This window comes from Schistocerca cancellata, chromosome 8 (assembly GCF_023864275.1).
Source record: "Schistocerca cancellata isolate TAMUIC-IGC-003103 chromosome 8, iqSchCanc2.1, whole genome shotgun sequence".
Taxonomy (NCBI): domain Eukaryota; kingdom Metazoa; phylum Arthropoda; class Insecta; order Orthoptera; family Acrididae; genus Schistocerca; species Schistocerca cancellata.
The window spans coordinates 495412123-495430936 of NC_064633.1; the positions used below are offsets into that span (position 1 = coordinate 495412123).

The 18814-nt window shown below is 45.6% G+C and overlaps 1 protein-coding gene and 1 non-coding gene across 2 annotated transcripts in view; both read right to left on the reverse strand.

Moving 5' to 3' along the window:
• Positions 1 to 18814, reverse strand: part of LOC126094587 (myosin light chain kinase, smooth muscle-like) — a 390310-nt gene that overhangs the window by 82817 nt on the left and 288679 nt on the right. The gene's annotated exons all lie outside the window — the stretch shown is intronic.
• Positions 6533 to 6607, reverse strand: Trnat-ugu (transfer RNA threonine (anticodon UGU)). Its single transcript has one exon. It is a non-coding gene; the product is annotated as a tRNA-Thr (tRNA).

Consider the following 18814-nt stretch of genomic DNA (forward strand, 5'->3'; position numbering starts at 1 on the left):
ACTGCCCATGCAGCTTCAACACGATACCACAGTTCATCAAGAGTAGTGACTGGCGTATTGTGACGAGCCAGGTGCTCGGCCACCATTGACCAGACGTTTTCAATTGGTGAGATATCTGGAGAATGTGCTGTCCAGGGAAGCAGTCGAACATTTTCTCTATCCAGAAAGGCCCGTACAGGACCTGCAATATTCGGTCGTGCATTATCCTGCTGAAAGGTAGGGTTTCGCAGGGATCGAATGGAGGGTAGAGCCACGAGTCGTAACACATCTGAAATGTAACGTCCACAGTTCAAAGTGCCGTCAATGCGAATAAGAAGTGACCGAGACGTGTAACCAATGGCACCCCATACCATCACGCCGGGTGATATGCCAGTATGGCGATGACGAATACACGCATCCAATGAGCGTTCACTGCGATTTCGCCAAACGGATGCGACCATCATGATGCTGTAAACAGAACCTGGATTCATCTGAAAAAATAACATTTTGCCATTCGTGCACCCAGGTTCGTCGTCGAGTACACCATCGCAGGCGCTCCTGTCTGTGATGCAGCGTCAAGGGTAACCGCAGCCATGGTCTCCGAGCTGATAGTCCTTGCTGCTGCAAACGTCGTCGAACTGTTCGTGCAGATGGTTGTTGTCTTGCAAACGTCCCCATCTGTTGACTTAGGGAGCGAGACGTGGCTGCACGATCCGTTACAGCCATGCGGATAAGATGCCTGTCATCTCGACTGCTAGTGATACGAGGCCGTTGGGATCCAGCACGGCGTTCCGTATTATCCTCCTGGACCCACCGATTCCATATTCTGCTAACAGTCATTGGATCTCGACCAACGCGAGCAGCACTGTCGCGATAAGATAAACCGCAATCGCGATAGGCTACAATCCGACCTTTATCGAAGTCGGAAACGTAATGGTACGCATTTCTCCTCCTTACACGAGGCATCACAACAACGTTTCACCAGGCAACGCCGGTTCACTGCTGTTTGTGTATGAGAAATCGGTTGGAAACTTTCCTCATGTCAGCACGTTGTAGGTGTCGCCACCGGCGCCAACCTTGTGTGAAAGGTCTGAAAAGCTAATCATTTGCATATCACAGCATCTTCTTCCTGTCGGTTAAATTTCGCGTCTGTAGCACATCTTCGTGGTGTAGCAATTTTAATGGCCAGTAGTGTAATTATTCCTTCCCACTGCTGCTATATCTTCTCGCTGTCGCTACGTTTCTATTTCTCTTTCTCATTGTCACAGACTCTGCCTCTCATAGTCGCTTGCTCTCATCCACTTCCACTTTCTGCTTCGCTTAATCCACTCCCACTGGGACTGTCTCTCTTCTTCTTGCGCTGTTCTGTCACTGTCAACTACGTTCCACTGCCAATGTGTCCCTCTTTTTCTCTCACACTACCATTGTCTCCATCTCTCTATGTCACAACTACTGTCTACTGTCTTCCTGAATTTACTACATTTCCGTCTCTTTCCCACTGCCATAGTCTTCTCAGCATAAAAGAAGCGTGAATACGTTCGCATGCCAGAATTTCTGTGGAATTCTTTGAAGGTGCTGAGGGAAGTAGAATGATGTAGTTGGTACCCCACTTTTTCCTCAGTGTCTTTTAATAAACAGGAGCATATTCGCCTTTTTTGTTCTCCGATACAAGCATTTTTCGCTGGTTCCTTTTTTTTTTCTACAGCAGGGCATGTCACTTATATACGAGGGTTGTCCAGAAACTAAATCCGATCGGTCGCGAAGTGGAAACCACTGAGAAAATCTGGTAAAGCTTTACACAGGTGTGTTTGGCAATGTCTCTAGTATGGCCGTCGATCGTGTCGCGTCGCTCTTTTCAGTTTTGAGCGAACAGTGAGCACGTAAAGATGCGTAGGGAATAGCGTCTACCGCCCAGTATGAGGGCTTGGTTAGATATTTCACCTGTGTCATGCAGTCCACATAACACAACTGTCAAGCAATTTCTTCTTCACGCCAATTCTCGGCCGCACACTGCAGGGGCAATGAAGACGCTCCTGCAGCGTTTCCGATGAGAAGTGTTTGATCACCCACAGTACAGTCCGTAATTGGCTCCACCTGAGTCTCACCTCCGCTCACAAGAACCGCTGGCTATGAAAACAAATTTTTTTCCGCAGACAACGAGCTGCAGACCAGTGCAGATAACTGGCAGAAATCACAGGCGGCTGCTTTCTATGACGAGGATATTGGAAAGCTGATACAACACTACGGTAAAACTCGAAGTTGGAGCGGCGACTATGTAGAGAAGTAGGTGGAAGGTGTGCCTAACTGTTGCAAATAAAACGTTTCTGGTTTTCACTGTCGTTTCCATTTGGCGACCGATCGGAACTTACTTTATGGGCAACCCTCGTAAAAATAACTTAATTGGGCCAGTAAAATTTTCGTACTGTACTTATGCGAAATTGAAATAACGTAATACTATAAATAAGACAAGATTTTACGTGCACAAAAATTTTGCGTGTACTATAGTACTACAACGTGTGGTTTCCAGAACCCTTCTGATTATGACGGAGCCACCTTACACCATATTTCTCCATGCTACGTCATATTACAAACTACGATTTCGCCTCACACCGGATTTTATGTGCGTATTTTACGTGCACAAATACAGTAACTATGAAACTCTGTATATCGGAAAAGGATGAGGCTATCAAGGAAAACTTCAAATTTGTTCGAGATCAGGATCTTAGAAATATATCGTAAAAATTTTAGCCATTTTCTGCGCCTAGCCGTCTTGGAATACGCTGCTCGCTTTTCGTACGCATTTGAGAAGGAACCCATGTAAAAAAAAAAAACTTTTGCATATAAAGTTTCCAGCTCCACAGTACCCACACAAATTGAGAAGAGAGCGACACTGTTACTTCCTGTGGTAACTGCGACACCATATTCCGTTTTCGTTCGAGTAAAACAACAGTTACGCGATACTGCTACTTTCGCATCTAGGAGGGCTGACTCTAGTGCTCCATACACGCGCCACACTTTCGACTTTGAAGAGGACGCTCTTCGTCATGTAGAAGAGAACCCGACGTCGAGTGCTCGAAACATTGCGTGTCAAGGGCCCCTGTCCCCGCAGTGTGCGTAACTTAAAGCGCGAGATTTGAAAAGACCCGATCTTCAAACTTATTTTACACCTAAACTATTCGTATACATTTCCGATACGGGTTCTTTATCAAATCTTTATCAGCTAACAATAGGTCCCCTCTAGAACGCTTAGATGCCTGTGATAACTTTGTGAAGCACCCTGTGTATTATACTGAAGGCCAAAACATTCTGACCACTTCCCACAGTGAGACTGAATGCTCCCGGATGCGCGGTAAGGAAAATAATACGCGGGGTAGGGATGAATGGGGAATCATTTATAACGACGATAAGAACCGGAAACAGGGCATTACACTTACATAAGCGACTTTTACGTAGGGCAGATTAGTAAGGCTCAGCACATAGGAACGAGCATCCAGGAAGTGAATGGTGGAGATGGTCGGCCGTTCACGTGCTACTGTCGTGAGCATCCATGGAGAGTATTGAAAGACGGCTAAAGCACGAGTAGGCGACAAGTTTTCAGACGGTCACGCTCTGTGAAGAGTGCAGGGAGCGATATGTGACAGAGTTAAATACTGGGGTATTCAAAAATGTTTCGCTGTACGTTATTGAATATGGAGCAAGTCACCCTTATGTGTACCCACGTTGACCCAACGACATCGTCGGTTACGATTACGGTGGGCATAGGGTCCATCGAGATTGGATCGAGCATCAGTGGAAACTTGTCGTCGCCTGATCGAATTAGTCACATTTCTTGTTGCAGCCGGTCGATCGTCATGTCCAGACACGCTATCGTCCAGGCGAATAACTGCTCGAAACATGCTCTGCGCCATGGACTGAGGCTGGTGGGTGCAGTATTATGTTGTGGAGGACATCCACCTGGGTTTCCGTGGAACCTGTCCCAGAAATCGAAGGCACCATGATAGCTGTAAACATTACTGCGGACCACCTGAATGCCTTCACACTTGAAGTTTTTCCCGACTTCGAAAGTATCTTCCAGTAGGATATCTATCGATGTTACAAGGCCAAAATCGCGGTACAGTGGACTGAGTAACTTGGCAGTGAATACATGTTGATCGTTGGCTACTAAATTCGCCTGGACTCGATGGGACACACCTGGTACGCTATCGGGCTCTAGTTCTACGCTCAGAAATCACCGGCACACAATTTAAGAAAATTACGTAACCTATGCGTAGCCATTTGGTGCTACATACCTCCGGAAACCTACCAAGGACTATCGAATCCATTCCACCCAGACTCACTGTTGTATAGTGTTCCAAAGGTTAACCAACAAGCTGTTAAGAAAGAGGTCCAAGTCTTCACGAGACTCTTGTGCAAAATTAATATTTTAAGTTTTGCTTTGCTTCTCTCAGTCTCTTCAGACAGCTGCTAGAGTGGTTCCATTGGGAAGGACTGTTACGATTTTCTTCATCATCGTCATATGTTACGAGCTCGTCCTCCGTCTGTAATCATACTGTCATCGACGGAGCGTTAATCCGCTATCCTCCTTTCATACTTCTGGAGTTACAACCAAAAGTCCATTGTACCAGGTCTACAACTTTGCTTTCGCCGTTTTTTTCGAAGTTCAGGGCTTTATTGTGAAAAACTTACAAAAAAATTATGATTCATAGTATTTCCCATCGCTGGCCACTACATTCTTCCATCTTTCGGATAGCTTACGAATCCCTTGGCGGAAGAACTGAGCGTCTTTTGTGTGGATCCCTGAATCGATTCAATTTTGCACTTGTTCATATGAGCGGAAGTGCTGATCAGTCAGACTGCATGCCATTGATCGAACAAGGTGGTATTCAGAGAGAGCAACGTATGGAGAATACGGCGGGAGGGCTAGGACTTCTCATTTCAACGTTTCCATGTATATTTTGACGGGTTTTGCTACATGGGGTCGAGCACTGACCTGCTGCAAAATTAGCTTTACGTGTCTATCGCTGTGTTGTGGCCGTTTGTGTTTCAGTACTGGGCTCAAATGCATAAATTGCTTTCGATAGTGATGGTCTGTGACTGTCTTCGTCTGTTTCAATAGCTACGAAAACGTTCTGTATTCCACCGCCATGCCAGTCTTCGACATCAAAATCACCGTTCTTAAGGCGTTGAAAACATTCTCTGCACGTTCTTCCACTAACAGTTCCCTCACCATTCGTCTTGCCCAGCATTTGAAGAGCCACAGCCGCAGATTTCTTCATGTTAAAGCACAAAAAACTTCCCACAAATGGCGAGAAATGGGTACGTCAGTTGACGTACTTAATCGAGAATAACCTTATGATTCAATCACAAATCGACTAATATTTTTATGGAATTATGTTTACAGATGCCTAAGCTTATTGTATTACACCTATGACCAATCACCTGAACCCCACTTGCCGTTACTGCCGTCTATTGCAAAACGGCGGAAGCAAAGTTGTAGTCGTAATAGAAACAATAAATGCGATGGAAAACAAACGTGATCGTGGTACCAGGAGCATACTCCGCAGTATACCGTGACGTGGCTTGCAGAGTGTAGCAGTATACGTAGATGTAAATAAGAAATACCAATGAGGACCCGCTGGCGAATCCGGTTGCCGATGCAGTGAAACGAATTTACTCTCTCGTCATTCAAGACTATCAGATTTTCATCTTCTGTTGCATTTAATTTGTTCCTCAATACCCTTACATATTGTATTTAAAAATCATCAGCTTCGGAAACATGTGCAGAAATCTGCTGTCTGGTAGTTGAGAAAGGATCCTTTTCAGTCCTGAGAATTCAGTTTCTATACCGCTACTAGCAAATCATTCTGTCTATGAAATTCATATACTAACTTCTGTTTCACCTCTCACCGTTATTACGCTACAGTTCCATGAATAAAATTTTTGTATCACTTTACACTGACCTTAATAGTATATATGACGGTAGTCTCTGTTCCCGAAAGAACAGTTACCGTGGATGACCATGCAGCTTTGCTAGAAGTGAAATGATAATTAAATGGACACCCTAGCTGCAAACAGGCGTTGGTGTACTTCATTAGGGACATGTTGAAAATGTGTGCCCCGACCGGGACTCGAACCCGGGATCTCCTCCTTACATGGCAGACGCTCTATCCATCTGAGCCACCGCGGACACAGAGGATAGTGCGTCTGCAGGGACTTATCCCTTGCACGCTCCCCGTGAGATCCACATTCCCAACATGTCCACACCACTACATTCGTAGTGCGCCTAATAGATGTTTGCCCATCATACTCATTACTCGTGGCAGATTAATCTACCAAGTCCCGTACGAGTTCGGGCATAGCATGGGCGTTCGCACATGAAGGTGAATGGCCGGGAAGCCATATTTTAACTATATATGACGGTAGTATCTGTTCCCGAAAGAACAGTTACCGTGGATGACCATGCAGCTTTGCTAGAAGTGAAATGATAATTAAATGGACACCCTAGCTGCAAACAGGCGTTGATGTACTTCATTAGGGACATGTTGAAAACGTGTGCCCCGACCGGGACTCGAACCCAGGATCTCCTGCTTACATGGCAGACGCTCAATCCATCTGAGCCACCGCGGGCACAGCGGATAGTGCGTCTGCAGGGACTTATCCCTTGCACGCTCCCCGTGAGATCCACATTCCCAACATGTCCACACCACTACATTCGTAGTGCGCCTAATAGATGTTTGCCCATAATACTCATTACTCGTGGCAGATTAATCTACCATGTAAGCAGGAGATCCCGGGATCGAGTCCCGGTCGGGGCACACATTTTCAACATGTCCCTAATGAAGTACATCAACGCCTGTTTGCAGCTAGGGTGTCCATTTAATTATCATTTCAGATCTTAAAAGTGGTTATGGGCGACCCTAATGCCTTGTGTTAGTAATCAAAGACGTTATTAGATCACCGCTACCAGTGGCATTGCTACTGACGTCACGAATCTGTATTCAGCATTTGCTGACTGCAGGATGGACAGGAAAACACGAATCTCTCCAACTAAAAAAACTTCGTCCATAGGCCCTGACTAGCCCTTAGGTACCGACCGACTGTCTTGGCATCCTCCGCCAATGTCTATTGCACTCTCAGTTCAAAAGAGAACGTGCAAATGGAGACAGGTAAATGTTGGTTGAGGTTCGTGCGTCTGTGAAAAGATCTATCCGCGAAGATGCAACAGCTATCAGCGTCATACCTTAGCAGAAGCTCTGACCGAGAACTCGGAAAAATTCTGATCCTGTGTGAAATCGCTAACTGGGACTAACGTTTCCATCCAGTCAGTCCTTCACCAGTCTGGTGTGGCAGTTGAAACCAGCAAAATGAGAGTCGAAGTTTTAAATTCCGCATTTAAGAAATCGTTCACTTAAGAAAATCGTATAAACATAGCGCCGTTTGACCATTGCAAGAAGTCGCTTGTGTATGATACAGTAATAATCATCCCCGGCGTAGAGAAACAACTGAAAGAGTTGAAAACAAATAAGTTGACAGGTCCGCATGAAATCCCATTTCGATTTTACAGAAAGAACTCTACGGCATTGGCCTCTTACCTATTTTGCATTTATCGCGTATCTCGTGTCCAGCGGAAAGTCCCAAGTGACTGGAAAAATGCGGAGCTGACATCTGTATATAGAAGAAGGGTAAAAGAACGTTTTTTTTTTAAATGGTTCAAATGGCTCTGAGCACAATGGGACTCAACATCTTAGGTCATAAGTCCCCTAGAACTTAGAACTACTTAAACCTAACTAACGTAAGGACATCACACACACCCATGCCCGAGGCAGGATTCGAACCTGCGACCGTAGCAGTCCCGCGGTTCCGGACTGCAGCGCCAGAACCGCTAGACCACAGCGGCCGGCGGTAAAAGAACGGATCCACAGAATTACAGCCGGCCGGAGTGGCCGTGCGGTTCTGGGCGCTACAGTCTGGAGCCGAGCGACCGCTACGGCCACAGGTTCGAATCCTGCCTCGGGCATGGATGTGTGTGATGTCCTTAGGTTAGTTAGGTTTAATTAGTTCTAAGTTCTAGACGACTGATGACCTCAGAAGTTAAGTCGCGTAGTGCTCAGAGCCATTTGAACCATTTGAACAGAATTACATGCCAATATCCTTAACATCGATTTGGTTCAGAAGTAAATTTATTATATTCGAACTGAAAATATTTTCTAATGACATTTGAGCCATTAGAAAATATTTTCAGTTCGAATATAATAAATTTCCTAGAGACCGAAAAGGTATGTAAACAAATCCGCACGTTTTTAGAAACCATCGCTCGTATGAAACTCAGCTTGCCCTTTTCTCAGATAATACTGGGTGTTTGTAAATGAATATCGGGTTTTTAACGCTTTATAATATATATTACATTAAACTTACAGTTGTAAATGATATGTCAAATGAAAGAGCAACTCATACAGTTTCACCAAGAATCTTATAAATGTTCAATGTAAGCACCATTTGTCACACGGCACACATCAAATGTATAGCCAAGTTCTTCCCAAACGTTGATAAGTGTGTTCAGTGGTTGTAGCAACAGTTGCGTCAATCCGGTTTCTTAGTTCAGGGAGGTCTGCTGATAGCGGACGCACGTACTCACGATCCTTGATGAAGCCCCAAAGGAAAAAATCGTATGTCGTTAGGTCCGGTGAACGTGGAGGCCACCTGAAGCAAGCCCTGTCATTGGGCCCCTTGAAGCCTATCCAGCGCTTGGGTACAGTGTCTAGCGGATTGCGGCGGAAACATTGCGCGCTGCGAGTGCGCACTGGTGTCAAACACAACTGTTTGAGTTGCTCTTTCATTTGACATATCATTTATAGCTGTAAGTTTAATGTAATAAATATTATAAAGCGTTAAAACCCCGATATTCATTTATAAACACCCTGTATACTGCGAACTATAGATGAAGGTCAGCAGATAGATTTCAGATTCCTAGATTTCCGAAAAGCGTTTGACATGGCACCCCACTGCAGACTGTTAATGAAGGTGCGAGCATACGGCATAGGTTCCCAGACATGTAAGTGGCTTGAAGACTTCCTAACTAATAGAACCCAATATGTCATCCTCGACGGTGAGTGTCATCAGAGACAAGGGTATCGTCGGGGGTGTTTCAGGGAAGTGTGATAATACCGCTCTTATTCTCTAGATACGTAAAATGATGCCGAGCGGGGTAGCCGCGCGGTCTAGGTCACCTTGTCACGGTTCGCGCGGCTTACCCCGTCGGAGGGTCGAGTCCTCACTCAGGCATGGGTGTGTGTGTTGTCCTTAACGTAAGTTAGTTTAAATTAGATTAAGTAGTGTGTAAGCTTAGGGATCGATGACCTCAGCAGTTTGGTGCCACAAGACCTTACCACAAATTTCCAATTTCCGTAAAATGATTTGACGGATCGGGTGAGCAGTAATCTACGGCTGTTAATTGATGGCACTGTGGTGAACGGGAAGGTTTCGAAACTGAATGACTATAGGAGGATAGGAGAAGACCTAGACAAAATTTGTAGTTGCTGTGATGAATGGCAACTGGCTCTAAGTAGAAAAATGAAAGTTAAAGGTTCAAATGGTTCAAATGGCTCTAAGCACTATGGGGCTTAACATCTGAGGTCATCAGTCCCCTAGACTTAGAACTACTTAAACCTAATTGACCTAAGGACATCACACACATCCATGCCCGAGGCAGGATTCGAAACTGCGACCGTAGCAGCAGAGCAGTTCCGTACTGAAGCGCCTAGAACCACTCGGCCACAGCGGCCGGCTGATAGTTAACGCGGATGAATAGGAAAAACAAACCAGCAACGTTAGGATATAGCCTGCTTGACACAATAGTGTCGTTCAAACATCTGGGCGTAACGTTGCAAAGCGATATGAAATAAAACGAGCATGTGAGAACTGTGGTAGAGAAGGTTCATTGTCGGCTTCGGTTTATTGGGAGAATTTTAGGAAAGTGTGGGCCATTTGCAAAGGAGACCGCGTGCAGGACGCTAGTGCGACCTGCTCTTGGGTACTGTTCCAGTGTTTGGGATTCGGATTAAAGGAAGATATAGAAGCAATTCAGAAGCGGGCTGCTAGATTTGTTACCGGTAGGAATACACAAGTGCTACGGACATACTTCGGGAATTCAAATGGGAATCCCTGGAGTAAAGCCGAAGTTCTTTTCGTGGAAATTACGGATAAAGTTTAGAGAACTGGCGTTTGAAGCTGACTGCAGAACGATTCTGCTGTCGTCAACATACAAGGACCACGATGACAAGATGCGGTTATTAGGGTTCAAACGGAGGCATACAGACAGTCGTTTCTCTCTGGATCTGTCTGCAAGTGGGACAGGAAAGGAAATGAGTAGTAGTGGTGCAGGTACCCTCTGCCACACACCGTGCACTGGCTTGCGGAGAATGTAGATGTACTCGCAGACTGGGTGCGGTATGAAAGAGCGTGAGGTCATCGCACTGTTCTCCCGGCCGTTGTCAGTTTTTGTGACCTGGAGTCACTGCTATTCGGCCAAGTAGCTCCTCAGTTGGTATCACGAGGCTGCGTGTCCCGCACTCCAGTTCTCCAGCCGGGAATCGAACCCATGTCCTTCACATGGTAGTCAGCCGTGATGTCCACTCAGCTACGGTGGCAGACAATCTCTCCAGTTAGTACCGTATGTAACGATTCAGCAGAGAATAGATTTACACAAGCTACTTACACCTGCCATTCCCTTTCGTAAGGGTGCTAAAATGTTCCTTTGGACAAGCCACCTCTGTCTCCCTGCCAGATGAATTGACTGTCGGCAGAAACAAATGGATAACGACTTGGCTGTCGCCAGAGGTCCACTATTGCCAGTTCCGGACGAAGATCACAGCATTGTTTTACAGACAGCCTGCAGTGGGCGTGCCGACTTTTGAATAAGTGTACAGTATTGATGCGAAATGTTGCTACGGATATGAGATAAAACAAACCGTGAAAGTGCAATATGAAGAAAAAAAGTTGGAATGTAGTTTCTTAGAATCAACTTCTGGAACACTCCTGGAAATGGAAAAAAGAACACATTGACACCGGTGTGTCAGACCCACCATACTTGCTCCGGACACTGCGAGAGGGCTGTACAAGCAATGATCACACGCACGGCACAGCGGACACACCAGGAACCGCGGTGTTGGCCGTCGAATGGCGCTAGCTGCGCAGCATTTGTGCACCGCCGCCGTCAGTGTCAGCCAGTTTGCCGTGGCATACGGAGCTCCATCGCAGTCTTTAACACTGGTAGCATGCCGCGACAGCGTGGACGTGAACCGTATGTGCAGTTGACGGACTTTCAGCGAGGGCGTATAGTGGGCATGCGGGAGGCCGGGTGGACGTACCGCCGAATTGCTCAACACGTGGGGCGTGAGGTCTCCACAGTACATCGATGTTGTCGCCAGTGGTCGGCGGAAGGTGCATGTGCCCGTCGACCTGGGACCGGACCGCAGCGACGCACGGATGCACGCCAAGACCGTAGGATCCTACGCAGTGCCGTAGGGGAACGCACCGCCACTTCCCAGCAAATTAGGGACACTGTTGCTCCTGGGGTATCGGCGAGGACCATTCGCAACCGTCTCCATGAAGCTGGGCTACGGTCCCGCACACCGTTAGGCCGTCTTCCGCTAACGCCCCAACATCGTGCAGCCCGCCTCCAGTGGTGTCGCGACAGGCGTGAATGGAGGGACGAATGGAGACGTGTCGTCTTCAGCGATGAGAGTCGCTTCTGCCTTGGTGCCAATGATGGTCGTATGCGTGTTTGGCGCCGTGCAGGTGAGCGCCACAATCAGGACTGCATACGACCGAGGCACACAGGGCCAACACCCGGCATCATGGTGTGGGGAGCGATCTCCTACACTGGCCGTACACCACTGGTGATCGTCGAGGGGACACTGAATAGTGCACGGTACATCCAAACCGTCATCGAACCCATCGTTCTACCATTCCTAGACCGGCAAGGGAACTTGCTGTTCCAACAGGACAATGCACGTCCGCATGTATCCCGTGCCACCCAACGTGCTCTAGAAGGTGTAAGTCAACTACCCTGGCCAGCAAGATCTCCGGATCTGTCCCCCATTGAGCATGTTTGGGACTGGATGAAGCGTCGTCTCACGCGGTCTGCACGTCCAGCACGAACGCTGGTCCAACTGAGGCGCCAGGTGGAAATGGCATGGCAAGCCGTTCCACAGGACTACATCCAGCATCTCTACGATCGTCTCCATGGGAGAATAGCAGCCTGCATTGCTGCGAAAGGTGGATATACACTGTACTAGTGCCGACATTGTGCATGCTCTGTTGCCTGTGTCTATGTGCCTGTGGTTCTGTCAGTGCGATCATGTTATGTATCTGACCCCAGGAATGTGTCAATAAAGTTTCCCCTTCCTGGGACAATGAATTCACGGTGTTCTTATTTCAATTTCCAGGAGTGTACATTCCGTGAGAGATCATGTCTAGGGTAAATAATATGAATAACTGCATGACTCTAGGATTACCGTACGCTTACATTCTCAGGTAGCATCATATTGTTGGATTCGGTATATGTTTGGTTTCAATAAAGCAAATTTTGGTAGTAACTGAGAAATTTAATGGATGTGGGAAATCCAAATTCCTTGGACGGTGTCTATTAAACGTATGGCGAAAACTTTTCGAATAGTATTGAGACTAAGTAGAATTCATGATTTTAGCTGTTACAAATTGTGTATATTTGGTATTCATTAATCAATATTCCAGGAGGCTTAGAGTACCGAATCAGCATACTTTTGCCCATTTCATAACCAGCGTGTTTTCTTTTTCTCACACAATTCATGCCCTGTTCGGGCTGGCTCGGTAGGTTTCGTATTCATTTCAGTACTGTCAGAGGCGTTTCGTTACTTCCGTCAATTTGTTATCGCAGTTCCGTGTTTATCCATTGAATATAGAGGGCTTAATACACGCTACTGTTTCCATTTGTTGTGGTAAATAACACAGGCCTACGATGGAAAAACTTTTTTGCTGAAAATGCCTTATTCTTATGTTTTTTATGTTGGGAAATCAAAGTATGATACTTAAAAACTGTATCACCCACCATTTCTTCATATTTTAGTTTCATTTATTAAGTTAAGTGATTTTTTTAAAGAATTTAACTGCTTTTATATAGTTAAAATTATTTAAGAAGGAGGTGTAAAGAATGTAGATGACGTTGTAGCACTGCTGAAAAACATTTGCTGGTAAAAAAAGGTCGATTCTATTCTTGTGTTAACAGATGGTGTTTTGTTTACTGCCAACCTAACCTCAATTTCCCGTTTCCTGTACATGTGCGCAGTACAATGTCTAATCGTGGTTGCAAAAACTCTGCTGACAGCTTTTGTTAGATTTGTGCTGAATTTGTGATTAAAAAAACACTGAAGAAACATTACAGACTTTGTGCAAAAGGTTTATCTGTCATACTTTGGATCTAAACTTGAGAACCGCATAAGGTATGTTATGTGTGTGTTGAAGATCTGAGAAAAAGGCCCAAAAATGAGAAAAAAGCCTTTGGATTTGCTGTTCTTATGATATGCAAAATGCAGTGAGCACTTTGAGACTTAACTTCTGAGGTCAGCAGTCGCCTAACTAATTAAACCTAACTAACCTAAGGACATCACACACATCCATGCCCGAGGCAGGATTCGAACCTGCGACCGTAGCGTATGATATGCAGGGAGCCAAGAAATCATTCCGATGATTGCTACATTTGCAGTGTTGTGTCATAATTCGAAAAACACGAGGGTAATAAGCTACCCTAACCTTCCGTCCGCCATCCGACCAGTAGCGCATTGTGTAGATTTCCCGGTTCCTGAACCACCAGATGATTTAAATTCTATTCCAACAGAAGTATTTTCATGTACAGTCTGATTTAGATGAACCAGATGATGATGAATTTCTTTGTAATACAGAAAGTCTAGAGCCCATATTGTTCACTCAGACCGAGCTTAACGATTTGGTTAGGGATTTGATCTTAACGAAAGAAAAAGCTGAATTGCTTGGCTCTAGATTAAAAGAAAAGAATTTATTGGCAGTTGGAACCAGCATATACATGTATAGAAAGAGAGAGCAGCAATTTTCCAAGTTTTTTCAACAAGAAGGTGATTTAGTGTACTGCTCAGACATTCACAGTCTGATGAATGAGTTTGGTATCGAATACAAACAGGAAGAGTGGAAGCTGTTTATTGATTCATCCAAAAGTAGTTTAATGGCTGTTTTATTACCCAAAGGTAACATGTATGCATCTATACCTGTTGGACATTCTGTACATATGAAAGAAAGCTATGAAAACCTAGAAATAGTGCTAAATAAAATAGGCTATTCTGCTCATGGTTGGATGATATGTGGCGATCTAAAAGTAACATGCATGCTCCTTGGTCAGCAAGGTGGCTTTACTAAATTTCCATGTTTCTTGTGTGAATGGGAGAGCAGGGCTAGGGATCTGGTGCAGAAAGAACTGGCCTGTGAGCGAGTCTCTAGAACCTGGCGAGAAGAACAATCTACGCAAAAACATTGCAGATCCAAGAAACGTATTCCTACCACCTGTACATATAAAGTTAGGGCCTAATGAAACAGTTTGTAAAGGCTTTACCTAAAGATGGACCATGGTTTAAGTATCTCTGCCAAAAGTTTCCACACGTTTCAGAAGATAAACTAAAAGAAGGCGTCTTTGTCGGACCTGATATTAGAGAATTGATGTTTGATGTTAACTTTGAATCCACAGTGACCTTAAATGAGAAAGAAGCATGGGTATCATTCAAACAAGTCTTTACAAAGTTCTTAGGACATGGAAAAGACCCAGAATATGTTTCTAGTATAGTTACAATGTTAAAGAAGTTTAAAACTGTAGGATGTTTAATGAGCCTGAAAGTTTAATTTTTGAACAGTCACCTTGATTACTTCCCGGACAATATGGGAGATGTTAGAGAGGAGCAAGAAGAGCGTTTTCACCAGGACATTAAAGTGATGGGAAAACGCTACTAAGGCGGCTGGAACACCAACATGATGGAGGAATCCTGTTGGTCACTTCACCGAGAGGTTCAGCAAGCGACTCATCGTAGGAAAAGCTACACAAGAATATTCAGTGAAAACAGAGAAAGAAAATACAAATCAATTCCAGCTGTTAAGTGAAACGTTTATTAACACATATCATTGTTTTAAGTAGCTTACTGTAAATACAGACCGTGCTTATGATGTAACAAAGCATTTCATTAATTTCCCCATTTACCGAAGAGCATAGGATTTTTTATACTGTATAATAAAAAGCATATTGCTCGACAACTGTGGATGGTATAAAAAAAACTATGGGTAGATTTGGATTCAGCCCATAAAAATCTATAAAGATCAGCTTTCAAAGTAAAAAAGTTTTTAAAAAAATTCGTTTGCTTGTGTAATTGTTACCGGACTGGATGTAATTTCTCATCTGTATCTTGTAAATCTGTACCCCTGTAAGAGATTCATACGACACAAATAGGAAATGATATTTGGAACCAGAGAATGCGCTCTGTGAAATGAAAAACAAGAATGCAGCAGAAGAGAAAAAATATCAAATGTAATGCTGAAACTAGAAGCAAAAGATTTGTTAGAAACAAAAAAAGAGACTAGTGTTTTGAGTCTGGCGGAGGGGGAGGATACTAAACATCTGGAAAAATTCGAAGTGGTAGAGAATAGAGAAAATACTGAGAAGTTTTATGTTATGTGTCTAGTAACATACACTCCTGGAAATGGAAAAAAGAACACATTGACACCGGTGTGTCAGACCCACCATACTTGCTCCGGACACTGCGAGAGGGCTGTACAAGCAATGATCACACGCACGGCACAGCGGACACACCAGGAACCGCGGTGTTGGCCGTCGAATGGCGCTAGCTGCGCAGCATTTGTGCACCGCCGCCGTCAGTGTCAGCCAGTTTGCCGTGGCATACGGAGCTCCATCGCAGTCTTTAACACTGGTAGCATGCCGCGACAGCGTGGACGTGAACCGTATGTGCAGTTGACGGACTTTCAGCGAGGGCGTATAGTGGGCATGCGGGAGGCCGGGTGGACGTACCGCCGAATTGCTCAACACGTGGGGCGTGAGGTCTCCACAGTACATCGATGTTGTCGCCAGTGGTCGGCGGAAGGTGCACGTGCCCGTCGACCTGGGACCGGACCGCAGCGACGCACGGATGCACGCCAAGACCGTAGGATCCTACGCAGTGCCGTAGGGGAACGCACCGCCACTTCCCAGCAAATTAGGGACACTGTTGCTCCTGGGGTATCGGCGAGGACCATTCGCAACCGTCTCCATGAAGCTGGGCTACGGTCCCGCACACCGTTAGGCCGTCTTCCGCTCACGCCCCAACATCGTGCAGCCCGCCTCCAGTGGTGTCGCGACAGGCGTGAATGGAGGGACGAATGGAGACGTGTCGTCTTCAGCGATGAGAGTCGCTTCTGCCTTGGTGCCAATGATGGTCGTATGCGTGTTTGGCGCCGTGCAGGTGAGCGCCACAATCAGGACTGCATACGACCGAGGCACACAGGGCCAACACCCGGCATCATGGTGTGGGGAGCGATCTCCTACACTGGCCGTACACCACTGGTGATCGTCGAGGGGACACTGAATAGTGCACGGTACATCCAAACCGTCATCGAACCCATCGTTCTACCATTCCTAGACCGGCAAGGGAACTTGCTGTTCCAACAGGACAATGCACGTCCGCATGTATCCCGTGCCACCCAACGTGCTCTAGAAGGTGTAAGTCAACTACCCTGGCCAGCAAGATCTCCGGATCTGTCCCCCATTGAGCATGTTTGGGACTGGATGAAGCGTCGTCTCACGCGGTCTGCACGTCCAGCACGAACGCTGGTCCAACTGAGGCGCCAGGTGGAAATGGCATGGCAAGCCGTTCCACAGGACTACATCCAGCATCTCTACGATCGTCTCCATGGGAGAATAGCAGCCTGCATTGCTGCGAAAGGTGGATATACACTGTACTAGTGCCGACATTGTGCATGCTCTGTTGCCTGTGTCTATGTGCCTGTGGTTCTGTCAGTGTGATCATGTGATGTATCTGACCCCAGGAATGTGTCAATAAAGTTTCCCCTTCCTGGGGCAATGAATTCACGGTGTTCTTATTTCAATTTCCAGGAGTGTATTTTTACAAACTTATGGGAAAAGTCCTAACCAACTAATTCAGCGAACAGCCAGTCTTCTGTCAACTAATTGAAGAAGCATGACTTCAAAAAGGGTTCTCAGCTGTTGATAACATTAGGCCATTCAACTTCTCCTCGAAGAGACCACATAATACAACATCAAAATTCATCTGGAATCCGTTGACTTTTGTGCAGTTTTTGATTCAGCGGAGATGTGTGACACTCAAAAGTTTATTTACGGATGAACCATGATGAATGTCACAGCAGATGAAGACCACATAACCAAATATAGGCAATGTAGTTCGCCAGGGGGATATGATACCTCCAAATTAGTTGCTCTAGGCATGAAAAATTACTTCTAAGGCTTGGAGTGGGACAACAGAGCCTGCCTCACCGATGTAAATCAGTGCTGCACAGCACAGTTGGAATTTAAGATGGTCTGTGTAGGTTAGTGTCGGCCAATACTATTCTTGTTATATGCAAGAGATTATCTGTTTTAAATATTAGATGTGGGTCCTTTATTCGACTTTTGTCGTTGATGGATACTGACACAGTGGCTTGCTTCGGTAGCTCAGATGGTAGAGCGCTTGCCCGCGAAAGCAAAGGTCCCGAGTTCGTGTCTCGGTCGGGCACACAGTTTTAATCTGCCAGGAAGTTTCATATCGGCGCACACTCCGCTGCAGAGTGAAAATCTCATTCTGGAAACATCCCCCAGGCTGTGGCTAAGCCATGTCTCCGCAATATCCTTTCTTTCAGCAGTGCTAGTTCTGCAAGGTTCGCAGGAGAGCTTCTGTAAAGTTTAGAAGGTAGGAGACGAGGTACTGGCTGAAGTACAGCTGTGAGTACCGGGCGTGAGTCGTGCTTCGGTAGCTCAGATGGTAGAGCGCTTGCCCGTGAAAGGCAAAGGTCCCGAGTTCGAGTCTCGGTCGGGCACACAGTTTTAATCTGCCAGGAAGTTTCAATATATCAACTGTTTATCATAATCAGAATTTTTGTGTTAAAAGGTGTGGTTGAACTGATGAAAAAAGTGTCTACACCATCTTTACGTATGCTATAGAGTGATACAAAGTTTTGAAACATAAAGTCTTAAACGACGTTACAAACCAGGGCCGTTGCTTATTCTTTGGAAATACAACTTTTAGCTTAATTTTTTTTGGAGGGGGGGAGGTTACCCCCAGCGGTGGAACATCAATATTACGAAGACAGAAGCTTATTTAGAGTCACAATAACGGATTTCGTTCTGGTAGATGTACACTGGTGGAAAGAATTACAGCACCAAAAAGTAATTAGTATAGAGAGATGGAATTACGGGAATTCATTTGTCTAGGTAACATATTTAAATGATCAACATAGCAAGCTCACAGGTTCATGTAAGTGCGAGATAAGTCATTGCGAATGTAAAAAGCTGGTACGTTAATGATCGGAGAAACCGCCAGAATGTTGAGTGCAATCATGCGAAGGTGCGTGCATTCTGCTGTACAGGTGCCGGATGTCATTTTATGTGATGGATTTCCATGACTATTTCACTTGGTCGGTCAATATAGGGTCGGTTAATATTTTTTGTGGGTCACGAAGGAGTCTCCGTCCGATGACGTCCCATATTGCTCGATTGGAGGCAGAGCTGCTAATCGAACGGATCAATGCAACATGTCGACACTCGGTACAGCATGTTGGG